Genomic DNA, 23,106 nt, shown 5'->3' with positions numbered 1-23,106 from the left:
AATTAATTATTTTCTCCAGCAAAGGAGGTGATCCAGAGAGTGAGACTTCTGCTTTGAGGTACTCATTTGCAAAACACCCAACTGTTGGGGGGAAGGGGATGAACTATCTCAGAGAATTTCTTAACCCATGAGAGAATTTCAACTCAGTGCAACTGAAGGAGTGGCTAATGGTCAATGAACAAAAGGACCTGCTTGCTCAAGGATGTGCGCTTGTTACGGCACTTAGTGCGTGCCTACCGGGCTCCATTTATTCCTATAGGCCTCAATGGAAAAACGATGAGAGAAAATTTAGGCCAGGTAAGCGAGGAATTTAAAATGAACCCAAAGTAAGGAAGGACGAGTATTTTTGGAGATACTACAAGTACACAAAAGAATGATTGCCAGCTGGCAGACTGTGGGGCAGATAGCCTGCCAGAACAAACTATCCTGTGCCCTGGCGCAAGGTTTTGGCAAGCTTTGTGGTGTCTGTTGGAAGTATATTTCCCGTGAGCCCTGGCAGCACCAGGCAGGCTCTCGCCTCAGCTGCAGGAGTGAAGGCAAGGAGAGGGGACGAAGGAGAAGAGCTGAGCGCGAAGGGGAGCCTGTGGTCAGGCAGGGGTCTGGGAATACCACGCAGCACGCAGGAGCGCAAGAAGTAGAACTGGGATGGGAAGTGACTGCAAGAAAAGCCCTGAGATCCAAAGACATGAAGGATTTGGGAGAAGGATGAGGAAACCGCACAAGAGGGGTTCCTAACGGTAGAGATGTCTATGCCAATAATTAACTAGAGAGGGCTCTGCACATTAAATCAACAACTTTGAAAGAGGCCGTTGCTGTGGTAAGGGATAGGATGACCATGCCAAACTGCAAGGGCAACGTCTCCAGAGCAGGAACACAGAAGTGCCAGACAGGAGAAAATCACACTGTTGGGGACTGGAAGAGATTAGGTGCTGAGTTGAGAGCCCCCCTGGCTGGAAACGATCTTTGCTACCTCATTTTGGTTTGGGGTTTGGGGCGTGGAGGGGCTTGGGGCAGAGGGGGGAGGGAGATAAAAGGGGAAAGAGATTAGATTGTTCAAGGCAACAAGGCAATCCTTAATTCATACAGATAGATTTTGGTCTTTGTTTCAGTCTCCATAGCAAGCACAAGTGTCTGTGCCTGCATGCTGCCTCCCAAAGGGCTGACAAAGGTTGGGTCAAGATTCAGGAGGGCTTGGAGGCAGCTAAATTAAGTCTGGCACTGAACAGGAGTTAAAATCAAGGAGCTTTGTGCAATCACACTCCTCTCTACCAAGCCTTCCTCATCGGTGTTTTTTCCTTTCCCATTATCTGAACTAATGAAGAATTGTCCATTACGTTCGTCCAGCCCCGAAGCAGTTGCCCAAGAGGAGCAGAGGTGAAACGGTCTCCAGTACTGCAAAAAACCGCACATATTGGCAGACAGCAATGGATTAAATACAAACACAGGGTTCATCTGTTTTTCCATTCACTCTAGTATTTAACTCTATTAAGGTTATTTTAAATACAGAGGTCTCACTCACTACTATAGTGGGATATTTTTTGAAGTCATTCCAGAATATTTTTACTGTGTTGCTTTTATTGCTTTTTTTCCACTCTAATGGGAAAGCCTCACCAAAAAAAAAAAAAAAAAAAGGCCTCAATTTTAAGAAAACACGTCAATTCTTTTATGTCCTCAAAGACTTGGAAAGCAGGCAGATTTGGCAAGCAGAGTCATGGCCAGGCAGCAGCTTTTAAGTTTACGGACACGAAGGCCAGTGACATAAGGCACATATACACTCTGTATCACAGCTGCCTGCTACTGAATTTCCACAATGGGTCAGTGACTCAGCTACATAAACAGTGGAAATAAGAGATCAAATCATCCCCAACGCAGCCAATCTATTAATAAAATAAAGTCTTGTTGGGTATGAAAAATCAGGAATTGGCAAAAGAAAAGCTAGGAAGGTTCCCTGGCTTAAAAGACATCACAGACCTGAGTTTGAAGTTACTGGCTCCAGTAAACTTGGCTTAAATCAATCTCCAGTATCTACAACTTTTTGAAATATCACGCACGGCTTCACTAAACACATGGTATATTAGGATTCTGGCCATACAAAGAGGAAAGGCAGTACCTTACAGAACCTTTTTCTAACTCATACTTCTCATTTTTATTTTGCTTCAAAGAAATCCTCAGATTGTTTTCATCTCTGTCGTATCTGAAGTATGATAACCATGTCCAAATACGGTCAGCTAATTACCTTCAGTGGATAATTAGGAGGACTGAGGAGCTTGGCTTTCTCTGCCAATGATAGATGTCAAGGCTTTTAATTTAGGCATTTGTTTCTTAAGCTACTCGGCGAGAACTGCAACGCAATGTTTTCAATTTTTATTAAACCTCCAGAACAGAGGAAAATCTTTTAAATAACAATGATGTGTTTCAGAGCACTACTAGCCCTTTGTTGTAAAGACCTTCACACATGATGAACTAAGGCTTCAAAACACCATATAACCCAGGCATATAATTCTAGTTGAATTTAAATAACCATAGCTGAGTTACAATCCCCTACTAAGACTGAGGTCACACGGAAGGGATAAAAAAGAAGCAACAAGAGGGGAGGAGTTAAAGCATCCTCTGTAACAGTTAGCTGAATATCTTAATCAGCTGTTTTGTAATGATTTATTGCTTGGCCTAGGCAATTTGCTAAAAACGTCAGGGTTTCATTTGTGGTGTAGGAAATGGAATTTCAGGTGCCAGTATCTAACTATCTTAAGACATAATAACATGATACAGTTTTTCTGGAAGAATGGTCAGGGAATTTCAGATTCCCACCACACTGTGTCAGAGTGAATCCTTAACTAGTACCTGCAAGATACCCTCTGAAGTCTTGAAGTGCTCCACAATTGTGGAGGCAGCAGCTGGTTGAAAAACAAAACATACTCTCATCTTTGCTTTATTGTTGATCTGCATGATGTCCCTCTTTTGGCTACTCTATGTGTTGTTCTCTTCAAACAATTGGACTATTTGTCTGGGAATAGAAATATTCTGTATAGTGAGAAAATGGTCTAATTTTTAATTTTCTTTTCAGATGACGTGAGGAAATTCTTTCTGAAGCAGTGCAAGTTACATGTACAGTTAAAATGGAAAATAGAAACATTGTTCCAAGAGAAAGAGGAAACAGTCTCAAAATACTTAATGAATTTTCCATGCATTGCTCCATCTGAGCATTTACATTAATCACACCATACAAGACGCATTACACCTTCTCACCTCCCAAAACTGCACATATTTTAGGCATGAGAAAATTAAACCCATGTAAAATTGAGAAATTGTAAGCCCCTGAAAACAGATGTTTAAAGAGTCTTATCAATCATGCTTGTAGTAGTGTTACGTTTAGAGAAGATCTTGCTCTTAGCTTAAAGTGACACTAGTGACTGATTTGACTTTGATATTCAGAGTTGTTTCTTTTATTTCACTGTTTGACTACTTCACAGGAGAAATATTTGTACAAAATTTGTACTTGTTAGCTAGGACAACGCACACAAGCCAGTTGTTGAGGCCAACAATACCCCTGAAGCAATGCTTCAGCGCTAGATTGCGGAAATAGCAGAGTAGCCCAAATGAACTCAGAATTTCAAGGGAGCGCTCTTTATATCCCTCTAATTGGGTGGACACATCAATCCTTGTTAGAGCACCTCAGTGATTCATTTGTTGTTTACTGAGGCATGTGCTGGAAGTGTCCACTGGCATGCCTTCAAGGGTCACAGAGAAGCCTCTTCCATTGAAATTAAAAATCTAGTTGTCTTTAGCAGCTTTTTAATAAACAGGATTTCCATTTGACCCACATTAGAAGCTTGCTTTGTTGAGATTTAGAAAGAAATGTTTGTCCTTGCAAAAGAGCAGAGGGGGCTGTTAATATTCAGATGAGATTTCTGCAGTGATTAGGTATTATTAGCAGTTGAGTTTCGGCTCCAAATGAATATAGTTTCTTCCTTGTCTCAAGAGGTTCTTCTCACGGAGTCACCTTTCTTCCTCTCTGAGTCAGCAGCCTTTATAGACACTAGAACCTTTTTAACAAATGGATTTCCAATCAGACCTGCGTTAGGTGAGAAGCCGGAGTGCTCCAACACCTCATCGGGCGTAGATTTGTACAAGACCATCTGCAGCACAGATGCACGCAGCCTAGCTTTAACACCGGCTACGCCAGGCGCTGGTAGCCACGTGGGCTACCCCAAAGCGCCGTGTGGGCTAACTATTTGTGTATTCACACTGCCGCCTGCACCGTTTCTGCAGATTGCTGAGCTCCATGCTGCCATGCAGCTCTAGCACGTGCCCTTAGCTAACTCAGAACTCGTGGTGCATCACCGAGCCATCACAGCAGCACCAGCAGTGTAGACCTGCCATAAAATTCACAGGCAGGAGGAGAAGGAAGCAATTTTACATCCAGCAGCGCAGTTGTGCAGCTTGCCCTGCAGGGACAGTGGGTAAGCCCTCAGGCATAGCCCCTCAGCCCCCCCAGGCTGGATAGCTTCCCCACCAAGAAGGCACGTGATGGGGCGGGGGTGATGGGGCCAGAAAGTTTCATGAGATCACAACTTCGCTCTAAATCACAAAGTGCTTTTTTCAGCCTGTTCTCCTTAACATGCTTTTAGCATTTATATCAGGGACGGTATGATTAGCCATATACTTGTTATCTGAGTATGTTACATCACATTTTTTACAGGCTTAAATTCCTTCATTCAATGTGAGTTTGTTTTGCAGAAGCAAAACCACTAGAAAACAGAGGTTGGGTCCTGTTCCCTGCAACAGAGGGAACAGTGGTTTGCTATAAACGGCGTTTATGCTGACTATTTGTAATGAAGGAATGACACCAGACCCATTAACATTTGTATGATGGATCCAGTCTCTGTAGTGCCACTCATGTGCAGAAGTGTGCAAATATAAGGTAGTAGGATCTCTGTCGTTACTGTCATCTCGCATGTTGCCATTTTCTAATTATTCAGGTATTTAAGGTTGCAGTTAAGAGGGACTGTCAGATTTTACAAGCATTTCTGAAGAGCTATGTGCACAAAAAAGCTTTATAATGAAAGATAAAACTGGAATATTTAACACTGATTTTTAAATGTTATTTTTCTTCAATCTAATTCAATTGAAAAGAATGGAACAAGGATACTTAGTACTCCAGGCAATACAACGCTGAAACTAGTACTGAAACACTCAGTTGGAAGGCAGAATTATGGGGCACAGAGCAGTATAACATATTGGTGCCCACAATAGTGGAAGCAGTAGGGTAAAATACACATGAAATTCTACCGGAGGTGGCTAAACATTCTCCCAAGGATAAAACTCGCTCCGACAGAGCTTCCTCATGAACACGGCTATGGTGCTGGTGGGAACAGAGCTAACTCCAAATGCACTACGGACATATTCCCACTTTTATGGCTGCAATATAAATGAGGAGAAAATTGTGGATCCATAGCTGTAGATCTGATGAATTAGAAATGTTCCAACTGTTCTCCACTTCCAGATATAATCAGAAAAGAAATTTACTTGCAGTTGCTTTCTCAAAAATCCCATCAATAGTCCTTTCTTTTTACTCTATTGCCTCAGGACATGGTAGAAAACACTTCTCAGGGAGTTTTGGTAGGCAGGAAGCACCCGGTGAGTTACTGCGTGAAAAGGTAACATGATAGCTGGGCTAACCTCACAAAATACAGCTTTACACAAGTGCACTCACCTCGCTGTCCTGACAAACCGTCTCATGTTTGACTAAGTCCTACCTCCCCCTCCCACGAGCAAGTGGTACCGTTTTCCTGCAGCCAAATGGCTGACACGGTAGACATAAATATGAAAAACCTGTACAAAATGAAGCTCAGTTTTATAGCCATGTCACAAGTACACTGAGTGAGAAAACGACACGTATTCATAACTTATGCTGAGCAGCTATCTACAGGATAAGACATTTCATAAAAAGTGCTAAGTTCCTGTTTACAATATAAAGGATCTCTTAAACCAGCGCCAGTGTAGCAATTTGTTACATGCAACACATCTTGATTGCTCCTTTACTGATCTAATTCTATCAAGGAGTACAACCTGTAGTTTACACGACCTGTTTTGTAGCGGGAATCAGGAATTACAGATGAAACAGTTGAGCTAAAATATCCTTTATCTTTTGAAGTAAACTATGAGTGACTCATTAACCAAAAGAAGAAAAAAAAAAAAAAAAGAACTCCTTTGAAGAGATCATAAATATGTATTAGGAATTAAAATGTAGTCCCCTTGATTAAAACTGACGGAAATCCCCCCAACTACCCCCAGTAAGCATTAAACGAACATTAAGAAACACTTGAAAGTATGAACCCAAGTTTCCAGTCCAACGTAACAGCTTTATCATAACAACCTACTCACTATTTTTAATATTCGAATCAAAAGACAACATTAAAGTAAGAATTTAGTGAGCCTTCTGCAGCTGTCTTACAGTGCCAGGATCACAATATCCCTTGAGAGGTCTGGCTGCTGCCCAAGGCACAGAAGTGTTGGATGCTCCGAGGCATCTCTTTACTCGCCATACCACTTTACTCACACCTGAGTTTTACACATCCATCTCCATTCAGATGTAAACAAAAGGATTGCATCATAAACCATAAGGGTTATTGCTTGCTTTTATGGGAATCATAACAACTTAAAAAGACCGAAAAAATAAAGGAAGCTTAAGATTTGAGTTGGTCTTCATTTATGCAAAATGGATACGGATGGAAGAGATGTAGATAGATGGTCATTAGAGGTCTTAGTCTGAGTTAACTCACTTCTGATGTCCCACTCTGGAACTCCCTTGTCAGTTCAGACAAGTTCGGTGATCTTTGGGCAGATTTAGCCCCTTGGCACTGAGGCAGTTCACTTACTAATCTGCAAAAGTTTGTGCAATTTTTTTTTTTTTTAATTCCATAACGTGATATTTCCATGTTCTAATCAGAAGATGGACAGTCTTAAAAATGTGGGTTTAGGTGAAAAACATGCTTAGAGGAGTAACATTAAAAGCCATTACAATCTTGAAATGAAGGTGTATTTAGGTGATACAGCTAAGCCAAATTAAATAGCTTGCTGTTTCAAGTGGGATGGGCCCACTGCCCGTTCCCCTTCCCTTGCAGCTGGTCTGGCTCTTAGCTGAGCCCTGGACGAGGTGATTCAGCTCACTGAGCTGGGAGAAAAGGAGCCCAGCCAGAAAAAAAGCAAACGGGAGAGCATGCAGCCAGCCCACCCTAAGGAGCTGCTGATTCACTTCAGCTGTCCTACCTGCACCCTTGAGGTGGAAGCATCTAACACCATAGATGGGATTAGATCTCAAATAAGGAAAAAATCCCACACACTGTAACGTAAATTTAAAATTTTCACGCTGTGTAATTTGCCTCAAACATAAAGTAGCGGAATCAGCTCCGTGGTTAAGAGTCATGCCAGGCACTTAATTGGCAGTTGGGGACTTGAACATCTTCCCGGAAACTCCTACAAATAAAATAAAATACTGCAAAATGGCAGAAGGGGTAGGTATTTAATTTATGAATCCAAACGAAGACACTGGCTTTACACTAGAGCTACATGGTAAAAAGCTGCCCAGTCTCCCACAAGATTGGTATTTATGGCATTTTTATATGAGCTTTTGCAGGCAGACAGGCAAAAAATGAGCGACAGGTTTAAACCCTTTGCTTAAAGCCAGTCACTTTATAAAAGAGTGTGTTTCAACTCTTCCCTGTCCACTTCACACCTGGACCTCAGCTTTCAACACCTCGGTGAGTGCTCTGACCAAAGACAGCCTCTTGGCAATTGGTAGTCTATCTAGCATGGAGTAGCCGGCTCCATCAGTAGGGGCTGAGACTGACCCAACCAAAACTGGACAATCGTCTGCTGAATATGGCCCCCTCCCTGGAAGTGTTCAAGGCCAGGTTGGATGTGGCTTTGGGCAACCTGGTCTAGTGGAGGGTGTCCCTGCCTGTAGCAGGGGGGTTGGAACTAGATGGTCTTTGAGGTCCCTTCCAACCCAAACCATTCTGTGATTCTGTTACTCAGATGTTTTATATGAGACAAGTCTAACATCCCAGCTAGCATCAGCAAGAGTAAAAATTTGAATCTTGGCTGTCCACATGGGTTTCTTAGGCATTAAATGATTAGCTAGCTCAAAGTGGGTAAGTCTGTCCTTTTTTTCAGTTAGAAATAAAAACCTGTATGATTATTCCTACAGAATTTGAGCTGCAAGAACTCAAATATTTTCCAGTAGAAAACATTTCATTGAAAGATTCCCAGCCAGCTCCATCGTCATGGCCAAATCTCAAACCTTTTTATGATAATCTTTTAAAAACATAAAAGAAAATAAAAATTATAAAGTCAAAAGTACTCTTCACTTGACTAGAAACTACTTACAGGATTTCATTTAAACTTTCCTCCTATCAGTATCACACTTTCCATTTGGTGGAAAAAAATGCAAAGCATGTGGTACTACACGGGAAGCTACAAAATCTATTAAAATACATTCAAATTTCAAATAATTCACATTATAGTTTGCGCAACAAGTTTTCTCATTATTGCACATCTTCAGGGCGCTTTACCAATATGCATGTGATATATGCCTTTATTTTATTAACACTCGTTAGTCCATAGGCTTTGTATGCTATTGCATGCTTGAGGTCTTAAACCTCAAAACCCTATGAAGCATGCTATTTATTAAGTGGCTAGTTACCTTATGGTAGAAAATGGAAATGTTTTTACTATCCTACTGTTGCAGATAGTAGTCTCAGAAGCATACTCTAAGCCTGAAATACAAACTTGAGGGTTGATTTTAAAGTTCGTGTTTATTTTCATTGGCCTGTCTCTTAAGTAGAAAAGGTTTTTGTAGAGGCAGACTAATTACGCCAGCCATATCTGGTTTATACATGTCAGACATTTCTCTATGACAAATCAGCTCAGCTCTGGATTTTAAACATCGGTATGCACATAATACTTGAAGATAAAAACTATTTTCTAGGGCCTATCAACCCTTGAATGAAGTTCCAGTGTGGTCATTTTTTAGCACTTGATCTTGCTTACCTATTGCTTGTACTGCAGAGCTCCATAAGGCAGCTGACGAAACAGGCTTGGTTGGATGACTTGTGAACAGTTTTGACTGAAACCAGATTCACCACCAAAACACAGCTGAAGCCAACTCCGACGCAGGATGCTGACTCAAACCCAGGACAATCAGTGAAAGGCCCACAACCACCCTAACCCACCATCCTCATTCAGTAGCTCCCACACAGAGATCTACTGCAGAGAAGAGGGCACTGTCTGTGTATACATTATAATACACTCCCTACATACCTTAGTATATACTACTGCATAGTAGTATGTGCTTGCATAGCTTACTATATCTAGGGGACACTCCCTCGCTGCCGTCATTACTAGGTCTGCTGTTTCTCATGTACAGGCCCATGTACTGGGAAAAAAAAAAAATCTCTGCTCTACAGACTATTCTTCAGCCTTTTGTGCCAGTTTATATGAGCTTATTAATATTAATAAGACTTAATGCCAGGGATTTTGTCTCTGACCAATATAATCCTAACCTAAGGCATAATTTTTTTCTGACCTATCTACTCAACATGAAAACTACACTGCTGTACACACTTACCTTTTACAGATTAAAAACATAATCCTTCTTCCTCTTCAGGCAGTAGGAAACTCACCTTCAACATCAATACTATCCAAATTAACCTACCATTGGTTTCTCAAAGGAACCAAGGAGGAAGACAGGAAGAAAAACAGATGACAGAACACTGAGATTTAATGTTTCGGTAAATGCTTACATATTATGATTGCAAACACAAACACTGTTATATCACATAAGAGCATCAGACTCAATCAGTGCTGCCCACCCAACCATCCAAAATACTGTGGAATTCTAGCGGCTCACAGCTCTGACTTTATTAGTACAATTCAATAAGATTCAAAGCAAGTACTCGCTGCTCAACAACATAAATAAAACCGGAATGAAGCCCACAGCTCTAGTTCTGCTCCCAAACATGCCTCCCTCATTGAAAACTTTAGTACACACTGTTGTGCACGGCTTGAAATCTATACGTCGCTGAATAATCTAACAATTAGCAGCGAAACGAAGGTGAGCGTTTCTTCATCTCTAATAATGCCAAGATATGGGCAGCTAGCCAAGAATCTGGTTCACTAAACAGAAACATACCTGCAACTGCTTCTTAAGAGCCCAACAGTATTTCCAGTAGGCACACATGGAAACTAAATAAATCTCAGGTTGCCCTCAGGTACAAAAAGGTTGATTGATTTCAAGCACACAGTCCATAGTAGCTGCAGCATGGATAGCCCCTGGTATTGAACCAGGAACTTCAACAGCAGCTGCCCACCTGCACACAAAAGATAGACTGCACAAAGATATTTGTTCAGCTAAACATTAAGTCTATTCAAAACCATTTATGAATGCACACCAAGGATTTCTTTAGAAATGAGCCTAATTTATATCAGGCTTAACCTTCAAAGCTATTGTTATTATGCCATTAAGTTTGAGCAACCATGTGTTGAAAACGTGTGTGTAGCCTTTGTTACGCAGTTAGAGCCTCCGCTCATCTGTGGAACAACCCAGCAAACATCTCTGCAGCCTATAGATTAAGTAACAAAAGACATCCTAGTGTAATATCAATCAGAATTACACAGCTGTCTTCAGATGCAGTCACAAAATTTCATCCTGGGCTTACAGAGCAAAATTTTCAAGCATAGCCATGTGACTACGTATCACTGTCTGAAATAAAATTTAGGAACTGAAAAGCCTCAATCATTTGTGTAAGCCTTACTTCCCTTCTTGCACGTCAGACCCAATTTGAAGAATAGCTCAAACTTACAGCACGTTTCAGGAATTCTGTCAAAAGTGCAATGAGAAATCTGTGTAACAACCTATGCTGTTCAGCATCAGTAAATTAAATCTCCTCTTGCTAGGTCTAGAAAAGCCTTATTTGTGTATTTCTTTCTAGCACATACCATATCCATAAACCATCTTAGCAGAGATCTTTATCTTTTGATCTCTATTTTAACAGGGCTCAGACATACTGCCAATAAATTAGTATGCTTGGGACTGATTTTATTTCAGCTGAACTAATTTCTCTGCACTCAAGAACAAGCTCACTCCAAAGGTTCCCCATATGCCTGGTCCCACAAACCATAGGGCTGGAAGGGTCCTCAAGAGAAGTCTCAATAGTCCCTCTTCTTGCCCCAAGGCAGAATGAGTTACATTTAAGTGATCTCTCGCTGCTTATTTTCTTACCTCTTAAAATAATGATTCTGTTCTTTACACTGCACAAAACCAGTGTGTTCATTTTCCCCTTTCATAGGTCTTGTTTGATCACTCTTATTGTTTACATGTGCATCCACTTGAACGGTATTGCTCTTTTATGTGGCATATGACCCGTGCAAGAAATATCTTTCAGCGCACAGTATATGAAAGGAAATTCTTAGATGTCCATTTTAGCACAGTCAAAAGGCAATTTATTCTATTTTGGTTGCAAACGCTTAGCACAACTAGGGAGTGGACATCTGTTAGCCTTGTTGTCCCTTTCTGGTCAACAAAATCTTCTTTATGGAAATTCTGATCATATATTCTTTATGGCTACCACGTACTGTCTTTACTAGAAATTATTCCACAGACAAGGAATTTTTACTATGATTTATTAATTTCAAATTATTCAAATTATTTTAATTCAGGTTACCGACCATCTTCCATCTGTTACAGAGCAAAGGGCAAATACTTTCCATGGAGAGGATAAAGTTATGTTCATCTGCTCAACAGTGGAAATCCCATTTCTTGCTAGTTACTTGCACAGTTACTTGCTAGTCCTTAGTAGCAGAACAGAGGAAGATGCCTCCTTGTTTCCATGAAAGGCTGTAATGTGCTTGTAAGTGATGAGGTGTATTAATAACCTAAAAAATATTCCACCATGTTAATTAAGATGAACTCTCTGTATTTTTTATTTCAGATGAAGGGCAGCTGGGAGGTATTCCCGGCTGTGACTCCGTCACTTTGAAATATAGTCTCTTAGGAACCGTGAGCAGATTTAACCACAAACAGCTAAATGCGCCTAGATACATGAAGTTATATTTAACTATCTCCCTAGCTAATTAGATCAGGGAACCAGAATCATATGGCTAGATTAATTAATATAAAACAGGGCATTTGTAATAATTAAGTTAGCTATTTGGTCTCCTTTCCAGTGCAGGGAGCCAACGGACATCGTTAGCGCAGCAGCTGCTGCCTGGCACTTCAGACCCTGTATGCCCCAGGGATGCAGTCCCACCAAAGCCACTGTGTTTGCAAGACAGCACAGAAGGCTCCTGTGGCCAGGCTCGTTTTACTGGTTTGTTGGAAGAAGAAGATCCAGCGGCCAGAGGAGGGCCCTCCCTGGAGGAGTTCCCTGAGGCTGCTCAGAGGAGAGAAGGTTTCCAGAGATGGCAGAGCGAGACAGGCAAAGAGATTCAAGCCGGGAACCTGCAGCTCAGGAGTAGAACTAAAAATGCTGTGAGGAGCATGTGGCAGACCCCAAAGGTGCTGGGAAGGAAGTTCAGGACCGGTGAGGACTGTGGACGTTTGCTCCGATGCAGAAAACCACTGCCTACTTGAAACCAACGTTAGTATTTGAAACTTGCAAGGGCTCGTGGGCAGAGATCAGGCTGCGAATAAACCTTTCATCTATTATTTTGGTTCTCTAATCGCTGTAAGTTTTCTCTATTTAAGGAGTTAATTAACTGAAATGACTAGTTGTAATTCTAATGAAAATAACGTCCTTGGAGTTTTTGGTCTTCTTTGAGGGCTCAGTGTACAGGAGATGATCTAAATTGATCCACTTCAGTTCTCTGGCCCCCTACTTGGGGACCCTCCACAGTGACCAAAGACTATTTTGTGCTTTTAGTCTGTAGCTACAAACTTGTACTTCAGAAAAAAGGCATATATATTTGCCATCATGAACTCATTTGGCCCGAACACGGCCCTCATCTTGATGGCATTCATAATGAATTTGCACAGCAATCATGCTGTTGTCTACATCATTTATAGATGTTATGCTTTCTTTGGACACAATGAAAATCTCAAGCAATTAGAAGTGGATCCAAAGAAGGGTTTGTCTATGAAAGAAACTCAGGCCGGTGTAACTGTGACAGCTACTGCCCTTTATGCAATATGCAGCCCAGCAAAGCCACAGCTTGACAGACAAGCTTTGTCTATTACAATAGCAAACGTTTCCCCTAAAAGTGTGTTTTGGAAGGTTTTGCAACTCACCGATGTAGTTTAATTATGATCTTGCAGCAATCAGTATAATGGCCTACAGGAGTCAAACAAATCCAGTTCTTCTTGAAAATAAGACTGACAAAGCAAGCTTTCACATACAGGTTTTGGGTTTGGTTTTGGTTTTTTTTTTTTCATTTAGTCAAGAGCCAGTTTTGATTAAAACTAAAACAATATGTAAAAAGGAAAAATTTCTATTCCCTTTCAGTCAGCAGGAGAAATCATATTAATATTTTTTCAAGTGACAAGAAGTTAAAAGTGTTGAATGCTTTCGGCTGGCAGAGCTCCAAGATTTCCATATTGTTACAGAATTTGCATAAAACTTTGTTTAAGATCAAGTTCTCATGTTGATATGATCTCACTCTAGCGAACACCTAGATTTGGGAGCCATATCCAGGCAAACAGTTGGGGTCTAGTAGCATTAGTTTTAGAGTTCAGAATTAGAGTTTTGCAAAAAGTGGTTCTGTTCTCACATCTCTATTACACGGGAATGACAGCACACACTTAAGCTTATGACATAGATCTACTGTGTTCTGCGTATCTGCTAACACACATATTGCATGTTACTGTGTGATTAACAAGGTGTTCTCTGAAATAGGCTGAGGTAGTCCACAGCTGAAAACGTGGACTTCTAGAAAGGATAACCAAGGGCAATGGCAACAGAGCCACTGTGATAATTTAATTGAAATACAGACAAATGATCTACAGGAACATGGCAAGGAAGGATACAGAGCCAAAGTTAGCTGAAAAATGAGTAAGCACTAGCTTGACGACACCAAAACTTTTTTATGCATTTACAAATATGCACAGAGATGATAAGGTACATCCCAACATGTTAGAATACAAAGTTTCGACCAAGCAGCATATTGAATGGCTTCTTTAACCACAAGAAAATGTGCCAAATAACGTCGTTTTTAAGTAGAAAAGAAATAAAAGCTGCTGAGATAAATATTTCTATTTTCAGATTATAAATTTACTGTCATTGTTTCACAGCAAACTCCTGGAAAGACTTTCTTCCTGAACCACAAATCTGTCAGTGCAGAACTTCCTTTGCTCCCTATCACCTCTGTGTTTTAGATGGTGAGGCACTCGGATGTTCAGCCTCTTGCCTCACACGGTCAATGGCTGTGGGAGAACATGCAGAGCCAGTTCGTTTCCCTCAACACCATCCTCCATCTGTCAACTCCAAGTTAGAGCAGAGATGGCAAGTATTTAAAGAGACAATATTTATCCTGCTTCAAGCAAGGGGGATCCATTATCTTTGTCATTTGTTGACTGATATGTTTGCTTTTCTCTGTAATGCCTTGGTGACAGCATGGTTTCAAGAGATGTTTACAGAAACACCTGTAGGCGATTTGCAGTATGGTTTGAACCCTTGGTAACAGAAGCTACCTCAACACTGAAGGCCACTTTCAAGACATTGTGCCGTAGTGGATTGTCAATGCAGTGTATTGTTCGGTCAGGAATGAGACACGCTGAGGAGTGTCACATTTCTCTTGCCATCACCATGAATAATTTGTTCATGAATCTGTCAGTCACTGACTCATCCACAGAAAAGGATGACAGCTAAACTTTCAGTGACCTAATAATTATTCCAGTGCTTATAAAAAAAAATACTGTAATATTAGTTTTCTTGAACTCTGTTGAAGTTTTACTCAATATTACATGCACGGGGAAAGACTACACTCGGGTGAGCTATCGTATTTCAGTGGACATGGCAGTTCTTAGCTTGGTTCTAAAAGTATTATTCATTAAGGCAATGTCAGCAGTTCAAGGCAACTGGATGTAAAGCATGGAGCCACTATGCAGAAAGCTGAATGTTCCTCTAAATATCACCTAGGGAAAACAGCACTGAGGAAATCATTAAAATGTATAGTACTGGTGGAACATCAGATGGCCACAAGCAGCTTAAAAGGGTTCTGCTGATACCTCTACACTGTAAGATTGTTTTCTTCAAGGTGAAGATCCCTGAAAGCAGGAAATAAGAAAAGGGAACAGAGTGCAGGAACAGCGAATGTATAAATCCTACTTACCAAGATCCTTCCCTGCAAATAATACCAGATCCATCAGAAAAAAATTGTCTGCATGGACAACTTCTCACTCTCCTTGAACTCTCGCATCCTACATGCAGTTTTCTAGAGGCATCAGGATGCTCTTAGCTATGAATGCTGGAGTTACGCAGAACACGTATGGACTGCAAACAAGGAAAGAGTTTCCACATGTGCTTCAGTCCGCTAATTCGAGCATTTGAATTACAGGCTCAGGGGCTATCCTGGGCACTCAGGGTCACTACAGAGGCCTCACATGCTCCTAGTGAAAGCTCCTAGTAAAACAAAGTTACAAATGAGCAGTACATTCTCCTCCATCTCAAGCGAAGTATGGAATGGAACAGCTTGGAAAATCTGGCCAGATTTTCATTTTTACACTCTGGGGAGCCGTCATCTCCCTTGCTTCACAGGGCTTGTAGATCTGAAGAGGAAAGCAGTAGTCAACGGGCAGCTTTCTCCCACTCTTCAGCGAGAGCAGCTATTCCCAGCGCGGGCTGTACGTTCACTGGTGCGGAGTTCGCACACAGCGCTGAGCGATGCTGCTGGAGGAGATCGAGCCCCACTCTCTCAGCCCATCTGGTTCGGAAGCCTGATTGTTAGAGCAACTAGCACATCTTCCCTGTTTGCCTCAGCTTTTATGGTGACGGCACAGAAACCCATAAGATCTGTTTTCACCACCTCAGAGCTCACTGAATTTGCTTCCTCCCACCAGCTCAGCACAGTTAGTAGCAGAAGTCAATCATGCACTTGCCAGTGCTGGCCAAAATACAAGCAACAGGAAACTTTGCATATGAACGGGGAATGCCAAAATCATCTGAGCACCGCATCTAGTGGTGACAGGTTTCCCCCTATCCTTTTCCAGACTCCTAGCTTTATACCACCTCTAGCCTGTTTCTGGTTTTGTTTTCTTTCTCCTCGAATGACTCGCTTCACTGCTTTGAGGATGGATGATTACAGGAAGCTGATGTAGCAATTCTCAGGCTCCGGTCTGTCTTGGACAAAGAGATGTACCAAAGGGTTTCTCATGGCTTTACTCCCCCTCACGTGTTCGCAACTGGGTTTTCACCATTTTCTACATCCTGATTGGTGTTTGTTTTGTGTATGCTTTTCTAAGGTAGTTAGATGAGAGAGATGCGTATCAGTTCTATTATTGCTGATCCATTCTTTGTTTTGTCTAACTTTGCTTGATTTCTTCTCCGTAGTTCAGCAAATTCGTCTAGCAGATGCACATCTACAGCATCCTGCCATGTGACCATCTTCTACTTCATCTTAGAACAGTTAATAACATCAAGCTGTAATTTTGAATATGAGCCCTTCCTTCACTCACCAGTCACCTAAGGAAAACAGTAATAGCAGAAAATAAATTCACAAACTGAAACCAGGCTCTATCCTTTTGCAGGGGTTATGCTCTACATCCCATTGAGTATTTAAGGACTATTGAAACAGGACATGGCCAGCAGCCCCCTGATTTTACTACTTGTACAGAAGTGGCTCCCATTTGTCATGTAAAGTCATGACAGTATAGAATTCTGTCATTAAAATTAATCCTATGGGAAGCACTGTCCTTATAGTTCCTAGGCTTTTGCCTGGAGTAAGAGGTTATGCTTCAACATTGCATTCACATCCTCTTCCTGCCAACGCGTTGGTACTGCAACCACCATCATGACATCATTAGCAAGCAGCCATCAACATACTTATAAAAAGTAGCAAAAGGTAGATGGTTAAGGCCCAATCTTATTACTCATTCAGTGTTGCATCCTTTGTAAGGACAGCAAGTCTGTAATCAAAATGAAGCTCCTACCATCAGTCCTACGGTTTACATTAAGCACCAAGCGCACGCTCCTCTGAACAACTGCTAGGGCAGTGTACATAAAATCAAATTTTTTGAAAAGACATTCAAATTCCTACAGGGTAAACCAAAATAAATCCCTGGATCAGCAGATCATACTCATATGTGGCACTACTTACCAGGCTAAAATCTAAACTATTGCAACGTGCGACTGAAAAGCATGTGGCTTTCCCAACGCTGCAGTGCTGGTGAGGTACCTGGTAGCCTACACCCAAGAAGTCAGATCAACTATACAGCCCACTTCATTTCTATTCTGCAGAACACAATCCCAAACACATCAAAAGAGACTGGCATCTGATTTATATCCTAAGACAGAAGGCTTTTATTAATAAAACTGTTTCCTCAGAGTTAAATTCCATTAACCATACTTAAGAGGGAATTACTACACATCTTGCTCCCAGGCAAAACCTGACCATTCCACATGTGTTACAAATCAGTATCTCTTTACATTTATTGGTGTGCTGAAGAAAGTCAAAGGATTTTATTTTCAGAGTCTGGCAAGTCAGGAATCTTTCATGTTTGAGGAATCATATTGCTACCAATCAGCTTCTATTTTAAACTTATGAATTTTCATATCAAATAACCAGCAGCTACATTTTTATACTAACCGCATTTCTCCATCTTGAAGTAAGAAGCTTAGCTGGCATCACGTTTTTAAGACAGACAGCTGTGAGATACAAGATGCTGTACAGAGGACTTTAAAGTCCTTTCCATTCTGCACAAGGTGTTTCCCCCCTTCTTCCCCCTGCATTTTTTTTTAATCTTGAAAGCATTTCCTACTAATGCATGAAACCTCTATTATGCTGCATATGGTTTCTATTTTCAAGTCTCTAATGCTTTCAGGAATTTCTTTGATTTCTCTAGTTGTTACCTCATTCTTGTCATCCCTGATTGACACAGAAGGAGCAACACCCCCCCCCCCCCCAAGTTTTCTTTCTTTAGTTATGAAGCTGTCTCAATGCATCTGTACAGTACTTCAAAATGGCCTGCCTTTACTACCCTTGTAGGAATGATGGCAGGGCCTTGAATATTGGTTGATAACTCTTCATTACCTTTTAATAGCATCCAGTTTGCTTACTTGAAGAACTCAGATTTTAACCATTAAATTTACAGTGCACCCAAGGACACTACATTTACACCTACAGACCTAAATCAAGACCTGGGATTTGCGCACAAATTTCTACGTACAAATGTAGCGTCCTCTTCTTCCAGATGGAGAAAAAAAATACTCTGAAATTCCTGTTTTCAAAATTAGTGCAAAATCAGTTTTCAATGGCAAATTTCCAAATAATTAGTGGCTCAATGGTAGCTAAATGCCTGAAAACGTAGCCACACAGAACTCTCCCAAGATTTCATGGGAAAATCCCATGGGCGTTTGCCATCAGGGCATGGGTGGATGCCTGCACGAGGGAAGCATTTAGCATTGTTCAGACTGAAACTGCCCTGTACACAGGAGGCTCTGCTGAAGGACTTCATGGTTTACTGCATGGGGCAAAGCTACCAGTGGAACACAGCACAAACACAAGAAGCTTCACTTGGAAAATACAATTTATTCCAGAGACTTAATGTTGAAAGACCAAAACACACAAATACTTAAGGACTACAGATAGCTCTAGAAATGGTTCTGAAATTACTGAGTGTGCACACTCTATAATCTCAGGGAAAGGGAATGCTCCAAAGGTATGCCACTTTCTGAAATAAATCAATCTTATCACCAGGTTGCTTCAGTGGGTGTTGCATTTCAAACGCAAAGACGCATGGAAAGAAAGGAAAGAAAAAAAAATAAAAGGAAAAAGCGCACCTGATCATTGCTTCATGCAATAACAGGAACAGTAATTTTACCAATTTTACTTTTTAATGTTGACTTTATTTTAACTGGATATGATAAGCTCAGAGGTTCGCATCAACAGAAGAATCTGCTGCACGACTGCTTTTTGGCAGCTACGTGCAACTTCCCTGAATTACACAATCACCTATTTCATACAAGAACAGACAGAGACACCATGAATTACTCAATGCTTTGGGTTTATTCTGTCCACAGACCAGAATCGGTGCTCTGCAGTGAAACTAAAACAGCCAGACAAAAGGAAAATATTCACTGCATGCAGTCCAGTAGGTAGGAAGATCACAAAGCAAAGCTTCTCCCTCATACGAAGTTCTGTGAGACAACGAGTAGAGACAGCACTGGAAAAGCCTTTGGCCATGTCCTTGCTTCTTCCTTTTCCCTCGCCCCTAAGGCTTGGAGGGTCTGCCCAAAATTCTCAGAAATACCCCGAATACAAAAGGATTGCGTGGGTCAAGGTATCTCCACTGGAGACGGCAGCAGCAGATGCTGCATCTTCCCCTGGTACGGCACTCCCACCCCACGATCTCACCGCTCCCGTGCTTACTGGGGAACGGCTACACTGGGGAAAAAACCCCTCAGTGTCTGAAGCCTGGGCACTGGTCTGGGGGTGCCTGGCCAGCATCTGGCAAGCAGAGAGGGGACGCTAAGACAGCTTTTAGGGCTCTGACGGCAGGGCTTCTTCAGAAGAGACCTTAACTGAAAACGCTGGAAATACCAAGTAATCAGGCCTTGGGGCGTATGTTTTCCAGTGAATGTTCATCACCCCAGAGGGGAAGCAACAGAATCCCCTGCCACCCTCTGTTTAGGAGCCCACTCACAATACTCTTTTGTCATCTTTAACTCCGGCTTGACAAATACACCCGTTCTCTATGGTCAGAAGCTAACTGTCATTTGCTTACAAAATTACCCATTTCCAACAGGCTTCAGCATGCTCACCCTAAAGAGAAACATATATACGAATTTTGGACAAAAGCATCTGCTGGGAAGGAAGAGGTGCGGAGGAGGAACGAGCACCGATGCCAGCATCGACATGCAACAATTCGAACAAAAGAGATTTCAAGATGTCGCACTAACACAACAAAAAAAAAAAAAAAAAATTTTTTTTTTCCAAAAAATCTTTCTCTTGAAAGATTGCTTCCCCTCGGCAGAGGGAGATGCTTCAGGAGACTGCCCGGACACGCAGAACACGAGTGTCTCCCCCTAGACGGAGCCCGGCAGCAAGCACGTCCCCGCGGCGTGGCTGCTTCACAGGGCATCCAACTGCGGCACGTTCACTGCACCCACTTCGCCCTCTTTGACCGAAAGGACCCCTAAACGCACCCCCCTGCTCCCTCTTTTCCGCGCCACCCCCCAAAGGCCGTTTTGCGGGGGGGAAGGGGGGGGGAGTTGGAGCCCTGGGCGGGGGAGCGCTGCGGACACCCCGCAGCCACTCGCCTTCCGCCGACCGAAACCTGCTGGGGGCGGGGGCAGCACCGCCTTCCTTTTCCTTTTCAAAAATGCCAGATTTTGTCTCGGCGAGGTGAGGGGCTGCACGGGGCGGGGGGACACGGACGGGTCCGCTCCGCCGTCGCACACCAGATGCCAAAACTCAACCGGGCGCAGTGCGGGGACTGAAGGGTGTCGGCGTACCCAATGGGACGCCCCCATTTACCTCCCCCGGGGCCGGGTGAAACCGCGACAAGACCGGGGGGGTGGGGGGGTAGAGGGGGCGGCCCGGGGGTCGCAGCGCGGCGCCTTTGTTCCGCCGCCGGCCCCAACCCCGCCCCCGCCTCCGCGCATGCGCTGGGCACAGACAAAGGCGCGGGCAGGGGCGGCGGGGCGTCAATCCCCCCCCCCCCGGGCTCCGCGCTCCCGGCGCTGGGCAGCGGCCCCCGCGGGGCGCCCACTCGGCGTGGCGGGCGGGGGGGTGGGTGGGTATCCCGTGTTTCCCCCCCCCCCCCGCGTGAGTCGCCACGCCCAGATGAGGCACGGGGAAAGTTCCTTGCGGGAGCCGCGTTTGAAAGACACGCGTGTGCGTGGGGAGAGGCGACACGGCGGGAGGAGAAAGAAAAAAAAAGGTGGTGGGGAGGTGTAGCTTGCTTTGGTGGGGAAAAACGGAAAACGGGGTAAAAGGGTGGGGTGGGGGGGTGTCGTCTGTGGGAAGAGGGGAGCGGCATTCGATGAATATTCATGGCAGAAGCGCACCGAGGAGCCGGGCGCCGTGAGCGGAGCAGCACCGGGGGAGGCAGCGGCGGTCCCTGCCCAGGGGGGACTCGGGGCAGCCGAGCCCTCAAAACCTTGGCATAACGCCCCGCCAAGAACAGGGATCAAAATCGCCGTCGCGTCCACGCGCACGCGCGACCGCGAAGGCAGCGCCGCTCCTTCGCTGCCTCCCCGAGAACAATCCCATTGTTGCGAGCCACAATGGGCACGCGCCGCCCCGCGCCTCGCCGCTCCCGCGAGCTGCGCTCCTCCGCACGCCCGGCCCCGCCCGCCGCCCCCCCGCAGCGCCGCACCGCGCTCCCGGCACGGGGTCGCCGGCCCCGCCGAGCCCCCGCGCAAACCGCCTGGTCCCCCGGCGCCTCCCTGCACCAACCACCGGCACCCCCCCACCCCCCTGCCATGTTCCTAGCGTGGTGCGTTTTCTTCTCCGAGCGCTTCATTTCGTGGAGAGGTTTGGGGATTTTTTTTTTTTTTTAATTTATTTTTGGTTTTTAAGCAGCCTCTCTTTAGAAACAGACTCGGGGCACCCAAAAGAAATTGGACATAAACCACTGTTTTTCCCACCACACCCATCGCTACCCGCGCCCCCCCACCCCAAGAAAGGCTTATCGGGCATTTAAATTTCACGGCATAGCCTTCCGTCCGTTGTGTGCCTCGAACCCGCTCCTGGGCGGTCTCCCTCTCGAGGAATCGAGCTCCTCGCAGCGATACTTCTAAAATGTGCCCGGGCAGGCGGCTCCCGGTCTGCTCCGCTCTCCCCACTCTTTCCAATTCAAACGCACATCTACCTCCTTTCCCCACATCCGAGACAACACGGGCGGGGGGGGATGATAAAAAATCAAAAGCTCTCGGGCTCTGCTATATAAATGGCATAAATGAGATATACCGCTTCTTACCTTTTAATGTTTTTCCTCTCTCCCCCTCTGTGTATTTGTGTGCTGGGGTGTCACAAAGAGAGTCCCAGGTAGCCCAGTGCCCGCTCGGCTTGCTCGGAGTGCTGTGGCTCTCCCCCGCTCGCTCGCCGGGACTGGAGTGACTAGTGCCTGCTGGAGCAATGCCGCCGCTACCGCGGCTGCTGCCTCTGCATTTCTCACTCTCTCCCCCCCCCCCTCCCTCTTTCCCTCCCTCCCTCCCCCCTTCTCTGTCACAGTCTGTGGGCAGTTCAAAAGCCACACGCACTTATTTATTTATTTTTCAGGCTCGCAGGCAGGAGATGCGCGATGTTCACGCTTAGGGGGCGCACGGACCCCCAGATTTTAAATACTAGCCTTGCACGCTGCGGGAGGACTTGCTCGGAGGTCCGCAACGCATGGTGTAACCTTACCCCCCCACCACCCCCCAAAAAAAAAATAATCTCAGGAAGGATCCCGTCGAAGAGGGGACGGTGAGCGGGAAGGGCGAAGCCAGCCTTCCTGCCCCAAGGAGAGCGGGCGCGGTGTGGGGGCCACACGCCGAGGTGCGAGGCTCACCGCCACCCTCCACACCGGCGCCGCGGCGGGGGCGGCTGTGCTGGCTGCGTCCCGTGGGGCGGCGGCGGGTCCGGCCCCGGCGGAGCTGGGGAGCTGCGCGGCGGAGGGAGCGGGCAAGCCGGGCCGGCTGCCTACAGGTGCAAGCCCTTTCGGGGAGCGCGGGAGCCCGCTTTCCCCTCTGGAGAGGGGCGGCACAGGCGGAAGAGATTGAAAAAATCCCAGGCGCTTATGTTTTTGGCACGCTTAAGGAGAGGTTCTGTTCGTTAAACACAAAAGACAAAAAAAAAAAAAAAGAGGAAAGCAACCCCATTTCTCAGGAGAATGGATCTCTCCCGGGCGCTCCTGCAGCTGAAGAGCTGGCCTGAACGTCGCTGGGGCTTTCAGGTCTGGTATCCCTCCAG

The 23,106-nt window shown here is 44.4% G+C and overlaps 1 protein-coding gene across 1 annotated transcript in view; it reads right to left on the bottom strand.

Moving 5' to 3' along the window:
• BASP1 (brain abundant membrane attached signal protein 1) overlaps nt 1-22,355 on the bottom strand; it is a 52,301-nt gene extending 29,946 nt beyond the window's left edge. Inside the window, exon 1 of the mRNA XM_075744845.1 lies at nt 22,133-22,355. The gene's annotated coding sequence lies outside the window, so the exon portion shown is untranslated. The remainder of the gene's footprint in view (nt 1-22,132) is intronic.
• Between the last annotated feature and the right edge of the window lie 751 nt (nt 22,356-23,106).

Source organism: Balearica regulorum, chromosome 2 (assembly GCF_011004875.1).
Source record: "Balearica regulorum gibbericeps isolate bBalReg1 chromosome 2, bBalReg1.pri, whole genome shotgun sequence".
NCBI lineage: Eukaryota > Metazoa > Chordata > Aves > Gruiformes > Gruidae > Balearica > Balearica regulorum.
This window is presented reverse-complemented; position numbering and strand designations above follow the sequence as displayed.